We start from the raw sequence: 25,136 nt of genomic DNA on the forward strand, positions 1-25,136 counted from the left end.
CCCCGCGTCGGGCTCTGTGCTGACAGCTCAGAGCCTGGAGCCTGTTTCGGATTCTGTGTCTCCCTCTCTCTGACCCTCCCCTGTTCATGCTCTGTCTCTCCCTGTCTCAAAAATAAATAAAACGTTAAAAAAAATTTAAAGAATTAATATTGTTAAAATGTCCACACTACCAAAGCAATCTACAGGTTCAACGCAATCCTTATCAAAATACCAACAGGATTTTCCACAAAACTACAACAAATAATATTACAATTGGCATAGAACCACAAAAGACCCTGAATGGCCAATGAGATCTTGAAATAAAAGAACAATGCTGGATGTATCATAATCCCAGATTTCAAGATATACCACAAAGCTGTAGTAATCAAAACAGTATGTAGAGGTACAAAAATAGACACATCACTGGAAGAAATAAGACAGTCTAGAAATAAACCAATGTTTATAGAGTTAATTAATCTAAGACAAAGGAGGGAAGAATATATAAGGCTAAAAAGAGAGTCTTATTCAACAAATGGTCTTGGGAACACTAGACAGCTGAATTTAAAAGAATGACAATGGACCTATTTTTTACATAATACATGAATACAAATCAAATATTGTTAAACACCTAAATGTGAGACCTGAAAGAATAAAAATCCTAGTAGAAAACATAGACAGTAATCTCTTTGACTTTGGCCATAGAAACATTTTTCTAGAGGTCACTTCTGGCAAGGGAAAAGCAAAATTAAACTATTGGGACTACACCAAAATAAAAAAAAACTAAGGATATCATCAACAAACAAGAAGACAATGTACTGAGTGGGAGATGATATTTGCAATGATATATCCAATGAGTTAATATCCAAAATACATAATGAACTTATACAAGTTCTAAAAAAAAAAAACAATTTAATTCAAAAACAGGCAGAAACCCTGAAAAGACATTTTTCCAAAGAAGACACAGAGATGACCAACAAACACATGAAAAGGTGCTCAACATCACTAATAATTAGTTAAATGTGAACAAAACCATAATGAGATTACCACCTTACATCTGCCAGAATGGCTAAAATCAAAAACACAAGAAGCAGCAAGTGTTGGTGAAGATTTTGAGAAAAAATAACCCTCACACACAACTGCTGATAATTTAAATTTGTGAGACACTGTGGAAAACAGTATGGATGTTCCCCAAAAAGTTATAAATAAAATTACCATATGATCAATTAATTCCACTACTGGGTATTTATCCAAAGAAAACAAAAAGATTAATTCAAAAAGGTATACACACCCCTATGTTTATTGCAACGTTATTTACAATAACCAAGATATGGAAGAAACCCAAGTGTCCATCTACAAATGAATGGGTAAAGATGTGATATACATATACAATGGAATATTACTCAGCCATAAGAAAATGAGATCTTGCTATTTGCAACAACATGATGTACCTAGAGGGTATAATGCTATGTGAAATAAGTCAGTCCAAGAAAGACAAATATATGATATTTGATATATGATATATGATTTCACTCACATGTAAAATTTAAGAAACAAAACAAATTAACAAGCAAAGAAAAAAGAGAAAAAAAAAACAAAACAAAAAACAAAACAAAAAACAAAAAAACAGACACTTAAATACATAGAATGAACTGGTGTTTTGCAGAAGGGAGGTGGGTAGAGGAATGGGTGAAATAGTGAAGGAGGTTAAGCATATACTTATCATGATGAGTATTTAGAAATGTATGGAATTGTTAAGCATTATATTGTACACCTGAAACTAATACTGTATGTTAATTATCCTTTAATAAAAAAAAATTAACTTTAAATGGACTAAAAACTTAAACATAGACTTGATCCTATAAAATTCCTAGGGGAAGGGGCGCCTGGGTGGTTAAGCGTCCGACCTCAGCTCAGGTCATGATCTCACGGTTCCTGAGTTAGATCCCACATCGGGCTCTGTGCTGACAGCTTGGAGTCTGGAGCCTGCTTCAGATTCTGTCTCCTTCTCTGTCTCTGTCCTTCCACCACTTGGGCTCTGTCTCTCTCTCTCTCTCTCAAATATAAATAAACTTTTAAATTATTTTTTTAAAAATTAAAAAATATAAACAATGAAAAAAATGAAACTGCAGCCTATGGGATGGTAGAAAATATTTGCAAACCATATATCAGACAAGGAGTTAACAACCAAAATATATAAAATACTAATCCAATTCATAACAGAAAAACAAATAATTCAATTTAAAAATGGCCAGAGAGGGGCTCAGTCAGTTGAGCGTCCAACTTCGGCTCAAGTCATGAACTCTCAGTCTAGGAGTTCAAGCCCTGCATCAGGCTCAGTGCCGACAGCTCAGAGCCTGGAGCCTGCTTCAGATTCTCTGTCTCCCTCTCTCTCTGCCCCTCCCCTGCTCATGCTCTGTCTCTCAAAAATAAATAAACATTAAAAAAATTATTTTTAAAATAAAAATTGCCAGAGAAGCTAAATAGATCTCCAAAAAAGACATCCAAATGGCCAACAGGTTTATGAAAAGATGCTCAATATCACGAATCATCAGAAAAATGCAAATCACAACCAACACAAGTCATTACCTCACATCTGATAGAATGGCCACCATCAAGAAGACAAGCGATGAAAAGTGTTAGTGAAGATGTAGAAAAAAGGGAACACTTTTACATTATAGATGGGAATGTAAGTTGGTTCAGTCACTATAGAAAATAGTACAAAGGTTCCCCAAAAAAGTAAAAATAGAACTACCATACAATCCAGTAATTTTACTCTGGGTAAACATCCAAAGAATATGAAAATAGGAGTCTGAAAAGATACACACACACACACACACACACGCACACACACTCCTATGTTTTTTCAATATTATTCACAATAGCCAAGATATGCAAACAACCTAAGTTCCTGTCAGTAAATGAATGGATATGAACATATATGAATACTAATCAACCATGAGAAGGAAGGAGAGAGTTCCATTTGTGACAACATGAATGGACCTTGAGGACATTATGCTGAGATATGTCAGACAAAAAGACAAATACTGTATGGTATCATGTATATTTGAAATCTAAAAAAAGCATAACTCAAGGAAATAGAGTAAAATAATGGTTACCAGAGGCTAGGGTAGAGGTTGGGGAATTTGGGATAAATTGTTTAAGGATAAACACTGGAAACTAGTAGATAAATAAATCCTGGTGAAGCTAATACACAGCATAGTGATTATAGTCAATGACATTGCATTATAAGTTTCAAAGTTGCTAACAGACTAGATCTAAATTATGCCCACCACCAAAAAAATAATTATAAAACATGATGAAGGTGTTAAATAACTCTATGGTAGTAATCATTGCAACATAACAAATATATCAAGTCAATATGTTGAAATGCTGAAACGTACACAGTGTTATATACCTATTTTATTTCAATAACAATATTTAATAAAGACTATTATAAGAATGAAAAAGGAGAATAAGAAAATAGCTTGAGATAAATAAAAATGAAAATGCAACATATCAAAACATGTAAAATGTAGCAAACGCCATGCTAAGTGTATAGTAGTATACACCTACATTTAAAAAGAAGAAAGATTTCAAATAATCAGCATAATTTTACATCTCAAGGAAATAGGAAAAGAACAAACCATATCCAAAGTTAGCAGAAGGAAATAATAAATATTAGAGCAGAAATAAATGAAATAGAAAATTCTAAGAAGTCGAGTTGCTTCTTTTAAAATGAAAACAAAATTGAAAAATCGTCAGCTAGATTAAGGAAAATCGAAAGAAGACTCAAATAAATAAAATAAAATAAATTCAAGAGGAGATATTAACAACTGTTGTCACGTAGAGGATTATAAGATACTACTATGAGTAATTACATGCCAACAAATTGGATAATCTGGAAGAAATGGATAAATTCCTAGAAAGATACAACCTACCAAAAACTGAATAAGGAATAAATAAAAAACTAAACAGATTTATAACTAGTAAGGAGACAAAATAAGTAATCAAAAATGTTCCAACAAAAAAAAAGCTCAGAACCAGATTGTTTCATGGATGAGTTCTACCAACCATTAAAGAGCTAACACCAATCCTTTTCAAACTGTTCCAAAAAATTAGAAGAGGAAAGACTTCCAAACTCACTTTATGAGAGCAGCATTACCCTGATGCCAAAGCCAGAAAAAAATGCTAGAAGAAAGAAAATTACAGAAAGAAGATCCCTGATGAATACAGATTTAAAATTTCTTAACAAAGTACCAGCAAACCAAACTCAGTAGTACTTTAAAAGGACCACACACCATGAAAAAGTGGAATTTATCCCTGAGATTCAAAGATAGATAAAGAGATAAAAATCAATCAATGTGATACCTCACATCAGAACAAAGGAAAAAATATACGATTAGCTCAATAGATGTAGAAAAAGCATTTGACAAATTTTAACATCATTTTATGAAAAATAACACTCAATGAATTAGGAATGGAAAGAAATTACCTTAACACAAAAAAGGCCATTTATGAAGAGGCTATGGTTAACATAATACTCAATAAAAATTTTGAAACCTTTTCTTCTAAGATCAAAACAAGGCAAGGATACCCACTCACACTACTTTTATTCAAGGTAGTACTGAATTTTGGGACTTTTTCTTCACTTCTGAAAAAAAAAAAGCATTGGGATTTTGATAGGGATTGCACTGAATCTGTAGCTTGCTTTTGGTGGCAAGGACATTTGAACAATATTAAGTATTCCAATCCAAAAACATGGTATGTCTTTCCAATTATTTATGCCATCTTTAATTTCTACCTAGAACAATTAGGCATGTAGTAAATTTAAAAGACATGCAAAGCTAAACATAAGTGAAATAAATTATCTCTGCTCACAAGTGACATGATCTTATGTGTATAAAATTGTAAAGATTACACACACACACACACACATGCTCTCGCTCTCTCGTTCTCTCTCTCTCTCTCTCTTAAAATTCAACTGGAATAAAAAAGGACCCTAAATAATACTGAGCATAAAGAACAAAGCTGATATTCAACAAAATGTTAATAATGCACAATGGGGAAAGAACACTCTCTTCAATAAACAGTGTTGGAAAACAATATCTACATCCAAAGGAATGAAATTTGACCCTTGTTTTACACATACACAAAAATCAAATCAAAACGGATTAAAAATGTAAATGTACGACCTGAAACCATATAACTCCTAGAAGAAAACATTAAAAACCAAAGCTTATTGACATTAATATTAGCAAGCATTTCCTTGATAGGACACCAAAAATGCAGGAAACAATAGCAAAAAAAGATAAAGGGAATAAGTATATAAAACTAAAAAGCATCCTCACAAAAAATAAATCAAGAGGGAAAAGGCAACCTATGGGTGGGGGGGCGCCTGGGTGGCTCAGTTGGTTGGGTGTCCAACTCTTGATTTCAGCTTAGGTCATATTCTCACAGTTCATGAGACCAAGCCCCACACTGGACTCTGCACTGACAGCATGGAGCCTGTTTGGGACTCTCTCTTTTTCTCTATCCCATTCTCTCTCTTTCTCTCTCTCTCTCTGTGTCTGTCTCTCTCTCTCTCTCTCCATCCCTCCCTCAAAATAAATGAATAAACATTTTTTTTAAAGTGAAAAGGCAACCTATGGAATGGGGGAAATACTTGCAAACTATATTTCTGATAAAGGGTTAATTTCAAAAGTATGTAAGGAACTTATACAATGCAATAGTAAAACAAACAAAAAAAACATAAATTAAAAAAAACAAGAAAGGGTACCTGGATGGACCAGTCGGTTAAGTGGCTGACTTCAACTCAGGTCATTATCTCATGGTTCATGGGTTCTAGCCCCAGGTCAGGCTCTGTGCCTGCTCAGAGCCTGGAGCCTGCTTCAGATTCTGTGCCTACCTCTCTCTCTGCCCCTCCCATGCTCATGTGCGCTCTCTCTCTCTCTCTCTCTCTTTCAAAAAATGAATAAATGTTAAAAATTAAAAACATTAAGGAAATTATAAATAAACACTTTTCCAAAGAAGACATAGAAATGGCCAACAGGTATATTAAAAGATATGGTTAACGTCAATAATTATCATGGAAATGCAAACAAAAACCACAAGGAGATATTACTTCACACCAGTTAGGATGGCCAGTATTAAAAGAACAAAACAAATTGAAAAACAGAAAATAAATATTTGTGAGAATGTTTAGAAACTAGAACCCTTGTGCCATGTTGGTGGAAATGTAAAATGGTGTATGGTATGGAAAATTGCATGGAAGTTCCACAAAACTTTTTTTAAACTACCCTGTGACACTAAAAAACAAATAACCAAGATAAAAAATTGGCAGCAGTCATGAATAGACATTTTTCCAAAGAAGACATAGAGATGGTTAACAGACACATAAAAAGAAAATGAAACAGACACATTCAAATGAAAACCATGATAAGATACAACTTCACACCTGTCAGAATGACTAAAATTAACAACACAGGAAATAACAGGTGTTGGCAAGGATGAAGAGAAAAGGGAATCCTTTTACACTCTTGATGGGAATGCAAACTGGTGCAGCCACTCTGGAAAAGAGTATGTAAGTTCCTCAAAAAGTTAAAAATCAAATCGAACTACCCTATGATCCAGGAAATGCACTACTAGGTATTTACCCCAAGGATACAAAAATACTGATTCAAAGGAATACATGCACCCTAATGTTTACAGCAGCATTATCAACAATAGGCAAATTATGGAAAGAGCCCAAATTTCCATTAACTGATGAATGGATAAAGAAGGTGTGATATATATATAGATACATAGATATAGAGAGATAGATATAGATATATGGATATATACATATATATGTATAGACATATACATGTCTATGCCAGAGACAGACAAATACCATATAATTTCACTCATATGTGGAATTTAAGAAACAAAACACATGGATATATGAAAAGGGGAGGGAAGAAGAGAGGGAAACAAAGCATAAGAGACTCTTAACTATGGGTTGATGGAGGGAAGTGGGTGCGAGATGGGCTAAATGGGTGATGAGCACTGGATGTTGGATGTAGGTGATGACTCACTGAATTCTACTCTGAAAACCAATATTTCACTGTATGTTAACTAATATTTAAATTTTTACAAGTTTCCATATAAATTTTAGGATTATTTGTTCTAGCTCTGGAAAAAAATGCTGGTGGTATTTTGAAAGAGATTGAATTAAATGTGTAGATTGCTTTCAGTAGCATAAACAATTAACAATATTTATTCTTCCAATCATGAGAATGGAATTATTCTCCATTTCTTAGTATCTTCTTCAATCTCTTTCATAAGCTTTCTATAGTCTTCAGCATGCAGATCTAACCTCTTTGGATAGGTTTATTTCTAGGTATTTTATGGTTTTGGTGCATTTGTAAATGGGGTTGATTCATTTATTTCTCTTTCGGCTGATTCATTATTGGTGTACAGAAATGCAATCAATTTCTGTACATTGATTTTATGTCTTGTAACTTTGCTGAATTCACATATCAGTTCTAGCAGATTTTTTGGCGGAGTCTTTTGGGTTTTCCATGCCAAAGTAATGTTGAAAAAGAAAACCAAAGCTGGAAGCATATAATTCCAGACTTTAAACTGTATTACAAAGGTGTAATCATCAAGACAGTATGGTACTGGAACAAAAACAGACCCATAGATTCATGGAACAGAATTGAGAACACAGAAATTTACCTTCAAATGTATGGCAAACTAATCTTCGACAAAGCAGGAGAGAATATCCAATGGATAAAAAGACAGTCTCTTCAGCAAATGGTGCTGGGAAAACTGGACAGCAACATGCCGAAGAATGAAATTGGACCACATTCTTACACCATACACAAAAATAAAGTCAAAATGAATGAAAGACCTAAATGTGAGACAGGAAACCATCAAAATCCTACAGGAGAATACAGGCAGCAACCTCTTTGACCTTGGCTGCAGCAACTTCTTACTTGCCATGTCTCCAGAGGCAAGGAAAATAAAAGCAAAAACAAACTATTGGGACCTAATCAAGATAAAAAGGTTCTGCACAGCAAAGAAAACAATCAGAAAAACTAAAAGGCAACCAATGGAATGGGAGAAGATATTTGCAAATGACATATCAAATAAAGGATTAGCATCAAAAATGTGTAAAGAACTTATCAAATTCAGCACCCCAAAAATAAATAATCCAGTGAAGAAATGGGCAGAAGACATGAACAGACACTTTAGCAAAGAAGACGTCTGGATGGCTAACAGACACACAAAAAAGAGATGCTCAACACTGCTCATCATTAGAGAAATACCACAATGAGATATCACCTCACACCGGTCAGAATGGCTAAAATTAACAACTTCAGTAACAACAGATATTGGAAAGGATGCAGAGAAAGTGAACCCTTTTGCACTGTTGGTGGGAATGCAAACTGGTGCAGACACTCTAGAAAACAGTATGGAGGTTCCTGCAATTGCACTACTGGGTATTTATCTACACGTTACAAATATGCTCATTTAAAGGGGCATATACACCCCTATGTTTATAGGATCACTATCAACAATAACCAATTTATGAAAAGAGTCCAAATGTCCATCGATTGATGAATGGATAAATAAGTATATATATATATATATATATATATATATATATATATATATATACACATACATACACACACACACAATGGAATATTACCTGGTGATCAGAAAGAAAGAAATAGTGACATCTGCAACAACGTGGATGGAACTAGAGGTTATTATGCTAAGTGAAATGAGTAAGTCATTTCAGTAATCAGTAAGTCATTGAGTAAGTCATTGGAGGGGTGCCTGGGTGGCTCAGTCACTTAAACAACCAACTCTTCGTTTCGGCTCAGGTCATGATCTCACAACTCATGAGTTAGAGCCCTGCATCAGGCTCTGTGCTGACAGAGCAGAGCCTGCTTGGGATTTTCTGTCTCCCTCTCTCTCTGCCTCTCTCTCTTCCTCTCTCTCAACAATAAATAAATAAACTTAAAAAAAACTTTTAAAAATTTGGAAGACAGCCCTAACATATCAATAATTATTCTAATATGTAAATAGTCCAAATCCACCACTTAAAAGACAGAGATTGGCATGGTGGATAAAACCAATATGGTCCAGTATATGCTGTCTACAAGAAATTTACTTCAAACATAAAGACATGTGTAGACTAAAAGCAAATGGATAGGGAAAAAAAAGATATACATAGATATACATAGATTTTTTAAAAATTACTTTCCCACAAAGATATTTGCAAATGACATATCAGACAAAGGGCTAGTATCCAAAATCTATAAAGAGCTCACCAAACTCCACACCCGAAAAAACAAATAACCCAGTGAAGAAATGGGCAGAAAACATGAATAGACACTTCTCTAAAGAAGATATCCAGATGGCCAACAGGCACATGAAAAGATGCTCAACGTCGCTCCTCATCAGGGAAATACAAATCAAAACCACACTGAGATATCACCTCACGCCAGTCAGAGTGGCCAAAATGAACAAATCAGGAGACTATAGATGCCGGAGAGGATGTGGAGAAACGGGAACCCTCTTGCACTGTTGGTGGGAATGCAAATTGGTGCAGCCGCTCTGGAAAGCGGTGTGGAGGTTCCTCAGAAAATTAAAAATAGACCTACCCTATGACCCAGCAATAGCACTGCTAGGAATTTACCCAAGGGATACAGGAGTACTGATGCATAGGGGCACTTGTACCCCAATGTTTATAGCAGCACTCTCAACAATAGCCAAATTATGGAAAGAGCCTAAATGTCCATCAACTGATGAATGGATACACTGTGTGGCAATGAGAAAGAATGAAATATGGCCCTTTGTAGCAACATGGATGGAACTGGAGAGTGTTATGCTAAGTGAAATAAGCCATACAGAGAAAGACAGATACCATATGTTTTCACTCTTATGTGGATCCTGAGAAACTTAACAGAAACCCATGGAGGAGGGGAAGGAAAAAAAAAAGAGGTTAGAGTGGAAGAGAGCCAAAGCATAAGAGACTGTTAAAAACTGAGAACAAACTGAGGGTTGATGGGGGGTGGGAGGGAGGGGAGGGTGGGTGATGGGTATTGAGGAGGGCACCTTTTGGGATGAGCACTGGGTGTTGTATGGAAACCAATTTGACAATAAACTTCATATATTGATAAATAAATAAATAAATAAATAAATAAATAAATAAATAAATAACTTTCCCATGAAAAAGAGAGAGAGGGGAGCAAACCATAAGAGACTCTTAACTATAAAGAACAAACTGAGGATTGATGGATGGAGGTCAGTGGGGAATGAGGGATGGGTACTAAGGAGGGCACTTGTTATGATGAGCACTGGGTATTATATGTCAGTGATGAATCACTAAATTCTACTCTTGAATATTACACTATATGCTAACTAACTAGAATTTAAATAAAACTTTGGAAGAAAAAAAATCACTTTCCCATAAAGTACATTTCAGAGCAAAGAAAATTACAAGGGATAAAGAGGAACATTACACAACATTCATGAAATAACATAATTATAGAGACAGAGAACAGGTTAAAAGTAAGAGGTAAGGGAAGAGGACAAAGGAGGTGAGTGTGGCTTTATAAATAGAATGAGAGAGCCTTGTGATGGTACAGTGAAGTATCTTGATGTGGTGGTGATTACATGAAAGTAGATATACACATACATACATAACTATTTTTATAAGTGGGAAATCTAAATAAGATCAATGTCAATTTTCTGGGTTTTGATATTGTACTATAGTTATGTACCATAACATTGAGGGAAGCCAGGTGAAAGTTATACAGGCTCTCTCTGTACATTTATTGCAACTTCCTATGAATCTAAAATTATTTCAAAAATCATACACATGTATTTATGTATGTGTGCCTTCAGAATATAACTACTTTTTACTTCCCTCACTACTACCACCTTAACTCAAGCATTTTCTTACCTGGGTTACTATAACGTTCTCTTACCTGGTCTCCCTGCTTCTTCTCTTTTCCTCTTGAAGTTTATTCTCCACACAACAGCCAGAATATTCTCTACATATAAATCAAATCAAGTTCTTATTCTCCAAACCTCCCAATGCCTTTGCAATACAAAGAGTAAAATCCAAAACTCCTATTTTGTCCTAAAAGGCCTACATGATTTGATTTCTGAATACATCTCTGACATTTTCTACCACTGTCTCCCTTGCTCTATAAATTGGCCTCCTTATTGTTTCATAAATAGGCCAAGCAGATTCCCACCTCAAGGCCTTTACATTTGCTATTCTCTCTGCCTCAAGTACTCTTCTACTGGATATTCAGATACCCTGTTCCCTTGTTTCATTCCAATCTCTGTTCAATGTCACCTCATCAGAGACACCTTCCTTGACCACTGTTACCTAAAGTAGCACCACTTATAATTCTTTATCCCATTATCTTGGTTTATTAGCCTTATAGCCCTTATCACTATTTGACATTATATGTTCTTTACTATTTTGTTGTTCATTGCCTGCATTGGTCTCTACAATGCAAACTCCCTGAGTGCAGGAACTTTGTTCTGTTCATCACTGTATCCTCAGTGCCTAAAATAGGGCTCAGCACATAGCAAACATTCAATACATAAAAACTGAATGAATGCACAGGTCAAAAGGAGAAAACAGATTCAGTTTATAATCTGTGTTTCCCAGTAGCCAAAATATCATATTTACATGACTCCTTCTTTAAGCCTAGCAACATTAAGTCATATAGACCAATAATTTGTTCTTCAAAATCACCCTCTGTTTTTATGTTTTTATATTCTTTTAAAAATTTACTTTTGAAAATAATGGCCATTATCCACAGACCTCTGATGTTTACTGCTTCGTTGTAATAACATGGAAAAATGATGTTGCTTTTCCTCTATATTTACTTTGCTTAGGCAAAAATATTCATCAAGATTATTTTATATTTTATGAGATCTTTTTTAATTTTTTTTTCAACGTTTTTTATTTATTTTTGGGACAGAGAGAAACAGAGCATGAACGGGGGAGGGGCAGAGAGAGAGGGAGACACAGAATCGGAAACAGGCTCCAGGCTCCGAGCCATCAGCCCAGAGCCTGACGCGGGGCTCGAACTCACGGACCGTGAGATCATGACCTGGCTGAAGTCGGACGCTCAACCGACTGCGCCACCCAGGCGCCCCTGAGATCTCTTTTAAAGTATGTTAACATTTTATTAGATACTCTGCTTACTTGGTTATTAGCAGTTAGGAAGACTAGAAACCATAAAGTTAGGATTCCAGTAACAGTTTTTCATGTGACCCTCAATAATTTTTAAAATATCTCTGGGCTTTAGGTTTATAGTCCTTAATATAAGACTAGATAATATGCTATCTGACCTTCATTCTTGTTTAATGCATGAAGATAAGCAGATAAGCACAGGCAAATGTGCTCTATTTCTGATTATACTTAATGGCGGACAGCATTTGATGTTCTTTTCATCCCACCACCTCCCTTTCTGTAAGAACTGTATGTCCCCTCACTTAGGTTTGGGGCCTAATAACCATATTTATACCACATGATCTTTCGAACCCAGCCATAGATAATCAAATCCTGGGCTGACATCTGGTCCAAACTGGGTCAATCAGAATTGGAAATTGGGGATTCAGAAATGCAGTCTTTGCTGGTTGCCTGAATTTAGAATGTAAAACTTGGGAGCTCTTGGGTAGAAAGAAACAAAGAAAAACAAGAGACCCAAAGGCACCAGGGATGGGAAAGGAGGAGAGAAAGAAAGAGGAAAGCTCCCTTAGCCATTGACGGCTTCTCATTCCTAGTTATACTTTCTCATGTGCCTGGATTATACTTTCTGCCCTTGGGTTCCTTGAGAATCGCTCATATCTTTAATATAAAGTACGCTTTTGTTCTCATTTAGTTTGAATTAGACCTTTATTATTTGCAACAAAAAAAAACTTAAGACAGACAAAATTGGGTCAGTGGTCAACAACAACAAAAAACTGTACACAAAGTTCGAGACATCTTATGCAAAGCATCCTTGCCTCAGTTTCATTGCATACTTAGATTAATCATTAATTAGAAAATTCATTAAGCAAGATATTTCATTCAATAGCCTTTAGTTAACTGAGTCTCTGGGACTACCTAGATTAGAAAAATTCATATTCAAATGCAAACATAAAAATTTCCTTCCTAAATCAATTGATTTTAAATATTTTCTAAGTTTCAGCTCCCCCTGTTAGCAAAGACTAAGAATTAGAGTTCACTAATTCCTATTTTGCATTGTACATTTAGCTATGAGAAAAGTGTTACATAAATACTCAGTCTCTTTTCCTCTCATCTATAATAGCAAAGGGGGTGGGAGATGGAGAGTTCTAATTAGTTAAAAATTCCAGGGAGCTAAATTTTTATTCAAGTTGATCTAATAACCTCTGTGTTATTGCTTCCTTTGCTCTTACTCCTAAAATCTATCAGTGGAGAGCAATGAGTTGCACAGTAGAGGCAAATTATCATTACTGTAAAAGGCATGAAACAAAGAACTAGTTTTTCCCCTCCCTAAAGAGCATCAGTAGTAAATAACAAGCCTCTAGCAACCCTATCATTAGGTGTAGTTGTGCTCTGTCTTGGTTAACGTTCACATTTATTTTGGTTTCTTGTTAGAAGAATTTCATCCCATGATATCAGTAATGCTGGTTTTTACAACTTTTTGTATCATCACATAAATGGAACAAAGCTATATCAATATGCATGCATGCATTATATGATTATTAATTCAAAACTAGAGAAAAGGAGGTCCTAAAGTTTTACTACTTTCAGAGCTGTTGGAACACCATTAACATATTAAGACTACTGAGTGTTAACTTTAAATGCACACTTACTTCACTTTCTTACTCTGAAGAAATGATAAGGATTTAAGTGCACAGAATTTATATGCAAATAATATTGCTACTACAGTTTTTAAAACATCTGAGAGCAGTTCATCATAACTATTGTCCCAATTTTGCTTACACTATTAACTGATGTTCAAACTCTTTATCTTGTCAACAGCCCAATGTAATTAATAAACTAATCCTCATATGCTCAACACAGTACTTAGTAGACAGTGTTTTTTCTTTTTTTTTCTTTTGGGGGGACAGAGGCAGAGGGAGAGAGAGAGAGGGAGGGAGAGAGGGAGAGAGGGAGAGAGAGAGAGAGAGAGAGAGAGAGAGAATGAATATTAAGCAGGCTCCATGGTCAACACAGAGCCTGATGTGGGACTTGATCCCACAACCCTGGGATCACGACCTGAGCTGAAATCAAGAGTAGGCTTCTCAACCAACTGGCAACCACCCAGGCACCCCAAGAGACATTTTTAAATACATAAAAGTTAGTGGTTCCTACCTTAATTCACTTATTTTAATTCAATAAAAATAATTCAAACTGCTTTTGTTAGCAGCGATTAGGTTCAAACAGGAGGCCTGGAGGCCAGCAAAAAGAAAGCCATGGCCAGCTATCTGGAAAGTCAGAGGACTATTCTGGCAGCACTCCAAAACAAAGCCACAAGAAGCTGTATCAAACCAGACAGGCCCAAGATGGCTGACAAGTAGACCCACTCCTAACCAAATAAGAAAAGCCCTGAAACCCTGCTTCCAAGAAAAATCTCCTCCCCAAGTAATGAATATTCCACTACCTTGTTAACAACTGCAGAAAAGATGGAAACCTAAACCTCAAGTTGCAGTTCTCATCCTCTCTCGAGCTCACCCACTCTCACATATTGAGAGTGCACTTTTCCTTTAATAAACTTTCCCACCTGTGTCCATCATCCACTATGTTGTGTCTGTCCTTGAATTCTTTCTCCTGACAAGACCAAGAGCCTTTGGCACCATCTTTAGAACAGGATAGATCAAGGCCTCAGTGCCTTGATATATATATATATATATATACATATATATATACACACACACACACACATATATATATATATGTATATATATATATATATATATATATTATTTTAAGAGAGCACAAGCAGGGGAGGGGCAGAGAGGGGGTGGACAGAGGATCTGAAGCAGGCTCTGTGCTGATAGCGGCAAACCTGATGTGGGGCTTGAACTCACCAACCGCAAGATCTTGACCTGAGCTGAAGTTGGATGCTCAACTGACTGAGTCACCCAGGTGCTCCTCTTAAATAACTTTTTTAATAATATAAATGTATTTTGTAAAATTCATTTAGGGGGTCACAGAAGTAGCTCAAAAGTACCAGTGAGAACAAACCAATACCCATATTTGTAAGGAAAAGTGGAAATGAGGTACAGAAAGTGAACATAATGAGCTAACTATATAATTTAGGGATTTGAAAGGTTATGGAGATACTAACAACTTAATGTACAATAGCTTTAGTGAAGACTTTATAAAAATATCCATTTTCCTCATTATGAATCATTTCAAAATTCAACTTCAGGTTTTCAAATAATATATATCGCATTTTAAAAGCTACTACAAAAAGCTTGCATTTCAGTAATGAAATCTCACCATCAAATACCTGAGGTGCATTTGTTATTAGGAAAAAAGGAATGAATCAGACCACAGGGAAACTTTTGGGTGCCAACAGTCCAAAGACAGTTAACAATTTATAATATAAGATGTGATATTAAGAAAACAATAATTGTGTGTAAGTTCTTGTGAATATTACTTTATAACTTATATATGAATGTTTTGTTTTATTTTGTTTGTAGGTACCATTCTTTAAGAAAGAATTCTACTCTCCACTTTTCTTCCTGCATTGAATTGGCTGTTAGTATTTTTCACTTTGTGGAAAAGATTCCCATAAGCTTCCATGATAAAATCCAGAGATGTGCTCATCTGGGAAATTTTTCAATCCATTGACATAATAACTATCATACTTAAGAATATAATAACACTTTTGGGGTGCCTGGGTGGCTCAGTTGGTTAAGCATCCAACTTCGGCTTAGGTCATGATCTCCAGGTTTGTGAGTTTGAGCCCTGCATCAGGCTCTGTGCTGACAGCTCCAAGCCTGGAGCCTGCTTCAGATTCTGTGTCTCCCCCTCTCTCTCTGCCCCTCCCCCACTCATTCTCTCTCTCTCTCTCTCTCTCTCTCTCTCTCTCTCTCTCTCTCTGAAAAATAAATAAACATTAAAAAATATTAAAAAGGGGTGCCTGGGTGGCTCAGTCAGTTAGGCATCCGACTTCGGCTCAGGTCATGTTCTCACCATGCATGGGTTTGAGCCCTGTGTCAGGCTCTGTGCTGACAGCTCAGAGCCTGGAGCCTGCTTCAGATTCTGTGTCTCCCTCACCCTCTGCCCCTCCATTGCTCGCACTCTCTTTCAAAAATAAATATTGAAAAAATATTTGAAAAAATATGACACTTTTAAAACTACATATTTAAAGAAAATTATAACTTATGGATACATCTTTGGTACTCAGTGTAAAGCTGCTCTACCTCCAGACTCAAATATGACACATATATTGAGATATTTTTAGTATATAGTAATAGAAACTGACAATTCTTTACCCTATTTCACATGCAGCCACCACTGAGATTTAGCAGTTTACCTAAGATGTTTACCTGCCTTAAATCATCATAGTACATAGAACATGACATACAAACTAATTTTAATTTTCGCAGCAGTTTCCCCAACATTTAAATTCACCAGTTTTCTTTCCAAAAAATTACCCTATTGATACCAACCTAATCAACTAAGGACAGAAATGTGCAACACTTGCTTAGCAAAGGAGACTAATTAGTTAATTTCCAATGATCCAATATTCATTCGGTATGTCTGTGTGGACTATTCTGTTCTTGAATAACTTATTTATTTAGCTAATAGCTGACATTCTAAGCAGAGGATGCTCAAAACAACAATTATATTTGTCAAAACTATTATCTACTGTGAATTAACACTCATTAGTAATAACTATAATCAAAGAAGACTATTGCTAGCAGCAAAGATACTACATGAAAGGTATAAGATGGTGTATAGAAGTCTCAAACATTTTTCAAGTTTTGGAATATTGTTCCCTAGAGTAAATCTGTAAATTAACTCAAAAATTCTTTGACTTTCTGTTGGGGGGCATATCTCTCTTTTGACATAATAATTATAGCACACTTTCTTATTGTTATTTTTCTATATACAAACAGCAACTTACAGTGGTTGACTAAAACCAAGAACTCATGTAACTAATTCTCAACACAGCAGAAAGTTGTTAGAAAACCACTAAAATAAGTTTTATAAAGGTTTGTAATTGCAGTTTAAACACTGAGGCTAGTTGCCAATTATTAACACAATTATTAACACAATGCTACTAGTAGCATTATATTAGAACTTTGACAGATATCAATTTGTAGGACTCTGGCATATCTCCCTTTGTTTTCAGAAAATAATAGAAATAGTAATACTAGTTAGCAGTACTAAAAGCTAAGCTATCATATACTTCATGGACCAAAATTAATGTTGTTTATAGAATTTCCCAATTTACCTAATTAAGAAATAGTCTTTGGAAAATACTATTAATCTAAAGTTGTAATAATCATATAAGTCTTATACAAAATACTTAGATTATAACTGCTTTAGGAGATAGTGAAAACATACAGGTGATAATATGTGAACGTAACACTCTAGCTATATCTGCTTAGAAAAAATTTTCACTTGCCTAAAGAAATAGAATGTTTATTTGAAGTCTGACTTCTATAATGCACATTTGACAAATATTTAATATTAATTTATTGATTTAATATATAATTTATCATTAAACACTATGCCCACTACAAAGGAGTTAATTGCCACTGATAGTGCCCTTTAGGCTTATCCATGAGAGGAATATTTAGGAAGATTAGAAAATCAAGTGCCTCAGTTCATTCTATGCTGACTCTGCCACCTTCCAACAAAATCTATAATTCTATAAAGAATCAAATAAAGTTTGACTTTCTCTATAAAGCCTTCTTAGACAAATGCCAGCCTCCAAAGCTCTTATTTTACCCTATAATTATTTTATTTCTTATTCTGTACTACAGTGTGTTCCAACTGTTGACCATGACCACATACATATTTCTTTCTTTCAACAAAAGGTAAGCAATTTTTCTCCTGGGGCCTATTACTCTACTATTCTCCATAGTAACTAGTATAGTAATGGACACTCAGTGAAGCTAGGGAAAAAGAAAACATGTTGAAAATCAATTAATTTAAAAAAAATACCTAATTCTTTCCAGAGTTCACTGGCTAAGTGCTTTGTTGTACTTGTAAAATTAACTATTAATATTATCTTATAATGTGTTTATGACACTCTAGGTAAATGCTCTTGAGTATGTGGCAGCATTATAACCATATTCACTAAAATCAAATTCTAAATTGGATCCAAATTACTGCTTGGTTCTAAAAGTGTGTGAAATGAACAGCAAGTATCCACATAGTACATTTTATTTCATAGTTCAGACTTGACTTGATCAAGAGCTTTTCCAAAACATAACATCTCTAACTTTGGAATCTAGCAACTAGAAGCATGACAATTGGCAATTCACCACCACCACCACCACCACCACCAACAACAACAACAACAACATAAAATACTCCCTGAGCCCCAAGATTACTTTGTAGTGATACTAGAATTATACTGTGCTTTAAACCATATCCAAAGAACCTCAAACAACATGAAAGCTACATTTTACCTAAAACTATCAAGTCTTGACTGATTCACTAGCTAAAGTTATTTAATCACAAATGGCATGTATATCCTTTTTAAAATCTTTTAGCCTAAAAGCATTTACCCAAAACTGAATGTTGTTTTTTTAATACTGCACTTCTTTTTTAATTCTTTCTTCTTTTTCTAATAAAAGAAACATGAAATAGCTTAAAAACTGGTAGGGAGGGAAGAGAGCCAAATAAAACAAGGAACCCATCTTTCATTGTGCATCAAAGTACCTTAAAATCAAAATTACTAGTTGATCTAAATTCATTCCACTTTTAGAAAGGATCAAGTGTGAGCTGTGATTTTTTCAGCCATTTGCTTTTAAAGAAATAACTTCACTACTCAAAGATAATATTGCTAATTTTAAAAAAGCACCTTACAACTTTAGATCCTCATCTAATCATCCTGTCCAAAACACCACTTCAGGTCCCTCATGGCCATGTTTTTGGGAAGCAAATATTCTCAATTGCAGGAAAGCCCAGGAAGAACAGATAGATCATAACACATCCTTGCTTTTACTAGGGACATTTTAGGTTTCATCACATTTACTAAAAAGGAAGTTATGTCATTCTGAATGAAGAATAGTTATTTCATAAAACCTGTTTCCTTGTTATCAGTCAGTCACTGTCTACTTCTCTTCAAATTTGATGCCACTTTGGAAGTCAAGTGGTGTGTGTGTGTTTGCTAGTTTGTTTTATTATTATTATTTAATGTAAGTACTGACTTCTAACTCTTTCTTTATACGTCAGGAGTCAGAAGCCAGGCACAGGGCTTTCAGAAGCTGTCAGCACAGCAGTATCAAGAAAACTAAAAAGGGGCCAGGCCATCTGCCATTCAAGCTTTGAGACATGGAGAGACAGCAGTCTGAGAAATGCCTCTTAAGAAGCCTCTGGTCTGACTGAGCTTTTGGAGAGCAAGAGCGAGGGAAAAGGGGTGAGAACGGTATTGGGAAAGTCTATCCTGGAATCAGAGACCAAGCTGCGTGATTGTACGTAGAATTATAAGCATTTATAGCACCTAGGAAGCAAAGCTAGGCCTAAGACACTCATTTCTGGATGCCGAGGTTGAGACCAGAGAGTGGTGATTTTTAGAAGGAAAACTACCTCGAAGGAAATAGGGAGCAGCGAGCAGATGTAGGAGAGGCGTTAGAAGCTTCTGCAGGAGAAAGCAGCGCGTTGGTCGTCTCCCAGAGCCCCGGAGGCCAGAAAGGCGTCCCAGCACCTGGCGAGTGCGGTGCCACTACTCACCCCTACTCTCCTATGGTCCCCGTCGTCGCCCTGCTGGACAAAGCCCTTGAAAGGGAGCCCCTCCCCCGCCCGCCGCCAGGGGTGGGCTCAGCGGGCGAGAGGAGATGGCGGCGCAGGTGTCCGTGAGCCGGGGCCAGAGATGCGCCCCAGGAGGAGCTGGGTGCAAAGGAGGCAGCCTGGTGCCTTGCGCTCCCTGGCGCCAACTTCACCACCATCGACGTGGAGGAGCCAGAGGAGGCACTGGGGAAGAGGCCCTCGCCCAGCGGCCAGTACCTTCCTGGGATACTAGGCCAGAGCTCAGGCGGGACCGCCGCCCCCGGCCCCCTCAGAGACCCGACCCCCAGGCCTGATTCCCGTCCCTCAGCCCCCGCGGCCACAGAGCAGCGGCGGCTCCCTCTCGGGGCCGTGGTGGCAGCTGCATCCTTGTGCTCCTCCTTCTCTGGCGCCGCTGCCTACACACACAAGCCCAGCGCCGTTAGAGCAACTGCGCCCAGGCTGCCGTCGCCTAGCAACCGCGCGCATGCGCCCCACCCCCGCCGGCGACTGCCGCCACCGCTGGCGCTTCTGTCCTGGCTCAGTCCACGACCTACAAAAAGTACGTAAAATCCCACTTCCTAGAGCGCACTTCCTAGATCCTGGATGGAGCGACGTCAAGGTGAGGTGAGGAGAGGTGCAGATGCTCTGCAAATGGAAGAGGCTAGAAGACTTAGGGTGCGACAATTTCCCGACTCCTCGACAGGAATCTCGGTGGTTGAGAGTGACAGTCAAACGACCTCTTAACTTATTATTTAGTCTTGCCTTCTCGAATCCATTCTTAACAAGAATTCCAGAGGAATTGTCTAAATAACCTCTCCGACCGTGTCACTCATCTGCATAACTGGTGGTTAAGGAACAGCCACCTTAATAGGGCCTAACAGTTCTAGAGTACTGCAACAGCATTGTCTTTGGTCTCCTCGCCTTTAGACTTGTCTTTCTACAGTCCGTTCACATACTTCCATCATAGTGATCTTTGTAAAACATAAATCTACTCTCACTTCCCTCTGGTTTAGAGAAGGGCTTTGGAGTTAGAGCCAGTTTTGAATTTCTGCCCCAACACTGGGTAACTATGTTTCCTAGAGCCAGGATGCTTAACCTCTCTGAATCTGTTTCCTCATCTGTAAAATGGGGATTGTTATAATACCTACAAAGTAGTTATGAGGATTAAATGAGAGACTGCATGTAAAGCATTTAACATACACATCTTACTCTGGCACCAGAATAAGCAGTAAAAATTGGAACTATTTTAAGTTAATCTCGTTGCCTATAATAAAGGTTGAAGCATAAACTCCCTAACTTAGTATTCAAGGTCCCCTGAGATCTTGCCTCTATTTTTCTAGCTCTAGTTCTTTTCCACTCCCCTTTGGGCACCTAGCCCCAAATCAGTCCTTGCAGTTTTGGGGATACATCTAGATCTATAAAGTTCTTAAATATATTTTCCCCAGGTTCATCTGGGAAAGAATTCTATGAAATACCTCCAATTAATAAACGTGTAAGTGATCTTTCCCAAAATACACATGCTAATTTTTAAATATTGACACTGAGAATTGACACATAGATAGTGATTGTTTACAAATTTGGGTGGTTTTTCTGGAGGCTTATTTACTCAATTTTTTGAAATTAGGCTTAGAGTTTCTATAATGTATAGTGACAAAAATATGTCACCAATTTTGAACTTAATACAATGCATGAATGTATTTACAAACATCATGGGCCCTGCTGTATGTTTATTTAATAAAAGGTTTAAACATTTTAGGAAGTGTAAAAATAGCTGTACCATGTGTAGGAAATCTGAGAGGCCCTAGAACTGCTACAGAAACATCAGTGAAAAGCTCAAATGGAATATAAAACTAAAATGAGGGGCGCCTGGTGCTTTGTGGTTAAAGCGTCCAGCTTCGGCTCAGGTCATGATCTCAAGGCTTGTGAGTTCAAGCCCTGTTGGGCTCCATGCTGACAGCTCAGAGCCTGGAGTCTGCCTTGGATTCTTTGTCTCCCTCTCTGCCCCTCCCCACTCATGCTCTGTCTCTCTCCCTCTCTCAAAAATAAACAAACATTAAAAAAATTAAAATGAAATTTTGAGAACCAGGCTGCCAGAAAATATTGAAAAAAGGAGAAGAACAATTGGAAAGGTGAAAAAGAGTGAATCACTCTAAGACTAATTAAATAGAAGTACCAGATGAAAATAATCAACAAACTGTAATCAACAGGGAAGATCACAACATAGGGGATATGTATTACAACTGTGAATATGGCAGTGAGCTTGGATAGACTTCATACCTTTCCTTCCATAAGATACAAATATGCCTTTCAAGTTCAAAGTAAAACAATTTATTGGTGTTCAGCCTTTTCCAAGGACCATCAGCAACTCAAAGGGACAGACTTTTAACACAATTTGCTTAGATCTTCTAAAATCTGTACTTAGTCATATAAAACCTGTATTTTCTTTTTTTTTTTTTACCTGCACAAAAGGGTTTCTTTATTTTTTTTATTTTAATATGAAATTTATTGTCAAATTGGTTTCCATACAACACCCAGTGCTCATCTCAACAGGTGCCGTCCTCGATACCCATCACCCACCCTACGTGGCAGTGAGAAAGAATGAAATATGGCCTTTTGTAGCAACATGGATGGAACTGGAGAGTGTTATGCTAAGTGAAATAAAACCTGTATTTTCTGTTCACTTATTGAACTCATTACATTCTATAGTGAGACAGAGGAATAAATACATAAAATTCTACTAGTCACTAATTCTTCCTTTTTTACATATAGAACTGTGTCACTGCTGTACTTAAACTCCTTCAATATTTTTCCTTGGGTTTCAATATAAAATCTGAGCTCCTTTGCACACATCAGTGTATCTGCCTCTACTATGTTAGCAAAGTAGAAACACCTATCAACAAAGAGAGACCTATCCACATCAATATGGAAAGAAAAAAAAACATTTATTATTGAGTAAGCACAGCACAGTGCATGCATATAAGTAGACTTAGAGAGATTATAAAGTCAGGATAAAATTCCACACAATTTATAGAGAAAAGCAAATACAAAGTTCACTTGAAAATTGTAGTGTCTATTTGTTTAGTTAATTGACTTCCTCTAAAAGAGTAACAAAACATCTATTTCCCCAAAAGACACTTTGAATCTTCCTGGAAGTCAAATGGTTACATCTGGAGATGGGCTCCCACATTATCTCTGTAGATATGTCTTTACATTTCAGAGGGGAATATGGCTCATGAGCTTAAAAAAAATGTCTACGTTCTAAAACTGGAGACTGAGACTTTCTAGTACCTGGAGAGATTTATCTGCATTCCAAAAATTAGAGAAAGGATACACACCCACTGTGCCCCCACCAAAGAGATGCATTAAGTGGAATGGAAGAAATAGTTTTTCTGTTTACTCACCTTTATTTACCTTTATAATTCAGTGAGTTGTTCAAAAACAGAACTCTGTGCTCACACAGTAGATGGCTTCTAGTAAATCATGAGGAAGTCTTTCTTAAAAAAAAGTTATAGAAGAGGTGGCATTGCTCTGGCTGTTGACAGATGAATAGGAATTTTCCAGAATGAAACAGAATATTTCAAGTGAATAAAAAAGTCTGTTCAAAGGCCCAGAAAATTTTAAAGCCCATGGTATGTTCAGTGAAAGTAGAAAAGTTGGATTTACCCATACTGTATCTGTATTTAGGGGCTGAGCAGCCTAAGGGTGCAATGGAGTATAGAGACACAGATTGGTGAAAGATTGAGAAATGCCTCTGATACCATGCCAGAGTTTGGAAAAGGTCTATATCTAATAACTAAAATAGGATAACATACTAATACTTGTTTGGGGGTCTGGCACAAATATTAAACAGTGTCCCAACCCCAAAGAGCTTACAATTTATTGGATGTAAAAGTCAAGATAATAATTAACATAAATGAAATACCAAAAGTTGACAGGTCTATTTGAAGTGTATTTGAGGGGACAGATATAGTATTGTGGATAGACTTTGGATAAAGTTTCTGAGAAAGCTCCTTGGATGATTTCATCTTGACTTATAATGTAAAGGGTGTCCATAATTGGAGTAGCTCCTGGAATTTCAAATGATTGAACCCTGTGTGTCTATATGCTGTAGTTCTCACCCTCTTTGTTCCCTGTTTCCATTCTGGCTCTGCTAAAGAAAATCACTCTGACCTTTTAATGCAAATTGACCTTACCACAGATTTAATTTCTCATCTTACCACTTGGCACAATTTGGCAATCTTTTAACTTTTTCTTGGTCAGTCCCTCTCCAATTCTCCTCAGCTATTATTCCAAATGTTAAACATTCTCCGCTATTACTGATGACTTCATCACTCGACCATCAAACCTACCATCCAACTCATTACTTCATCACCTGCCTTGCTTAAAAAAAAAAAAAATTGAAGTTATCAGGCTTTCTTCTCACTTACAACCTTTATCTGCTCCCATACTATACTTTGATTCCTTCACCCTTACATAGACTGTGTAAAACTAAATTTTCCATATGAGCTCCTGAACCTTGTCTCACCCAGCCTTTTAGAGATCTTGCTTTATTAGGTTTTCTGTCTTTAATATCTTACACTTCTCACCCTCACACACTGCCCTATTCCTCACAGCCTATAAACATACTCAAGTATTTTCCATCCTTAAAAGAAACACTTCCCTTTATCCTGGAGCCTCCTCTAGTTTCCTTGAAGTGTCCACTGTTATCACCGTTCCTTTTCACACACAGGTGTCAAAAGTGGATATCTACATTTACTGCTTTTATCACTTCCCATTCACCTTTCAACCACTGTAATAAGGTTTTTACCTACACTTCTTCATGAAAACCTCATTTGTTAAGAACACCATTTACTGACAAACTTCTCTTTTTAATGGGCACTTTTAAGCCCCTTTCTTATTGGATCTTACTGCCACATATAATAGTGTTGATTACTTCAGTTTGCTTAAAATTCTCTGCTCAGTTGACCTTCAGACATACATTCTCCTTGTTCTTTTCCTTACTCTTTAGATTTTACATTTGTGCAACTTTCATGGATTCCTATTCTTCTACTTACCTCTTAAATATTTATATTTTCCAATGGCTCTGTCCATGGCCTATTTCCACACTCTATTACCTATACATGGATGACTTTCAAACCTATGTAGACAGTTCAGACCTGCCTCCTGATATGTAGATAAGTAGATCCAACTGTCTAATAGACATCCT

The 25,136-nt window shown here is 36.5% G+C and overlaps 1 protein-coding gene across 1 annotated transcript in view; it reads right to left on the reverse strand.

Annotated features, from left to right (window-relative positions):
- Positions 1-20,107, reverse strand: part of ZC3H12B (zinc finger CCCH-type containing 12B) — a 449,943-nt gene extending 429,836 nt beyond the window's left edge. The window contains exon 1 of the mRNA XM_053891545.1: positions 19,895-20,107. The gene's annotated coding sequence lies outside the window, so the exon portion shown is untranslated. The remainder of the gene's footprint in view (positions 1-19,894) is intronic.
- Positions 20,108-25,136: the final 5,029 nt, after the last annotated feature.

The sequence above is a fragment of the Panthera pardus genome, unplaced genomic scaffold (genome assembly GCF_024362965.1).
Source record: "Panthera pardus isolate Hobbes unplaced genomic scaffold, ASM2436296v1 HiC_scaffold_27, whole genome shotgun sequence".
In the NCBI taxonomy this organism is placed as follows: Eukaryota; Metazoa; Chordata; class Mammalia; order Carnivora; family Felidae; genus Panthera; species Panthera pardus.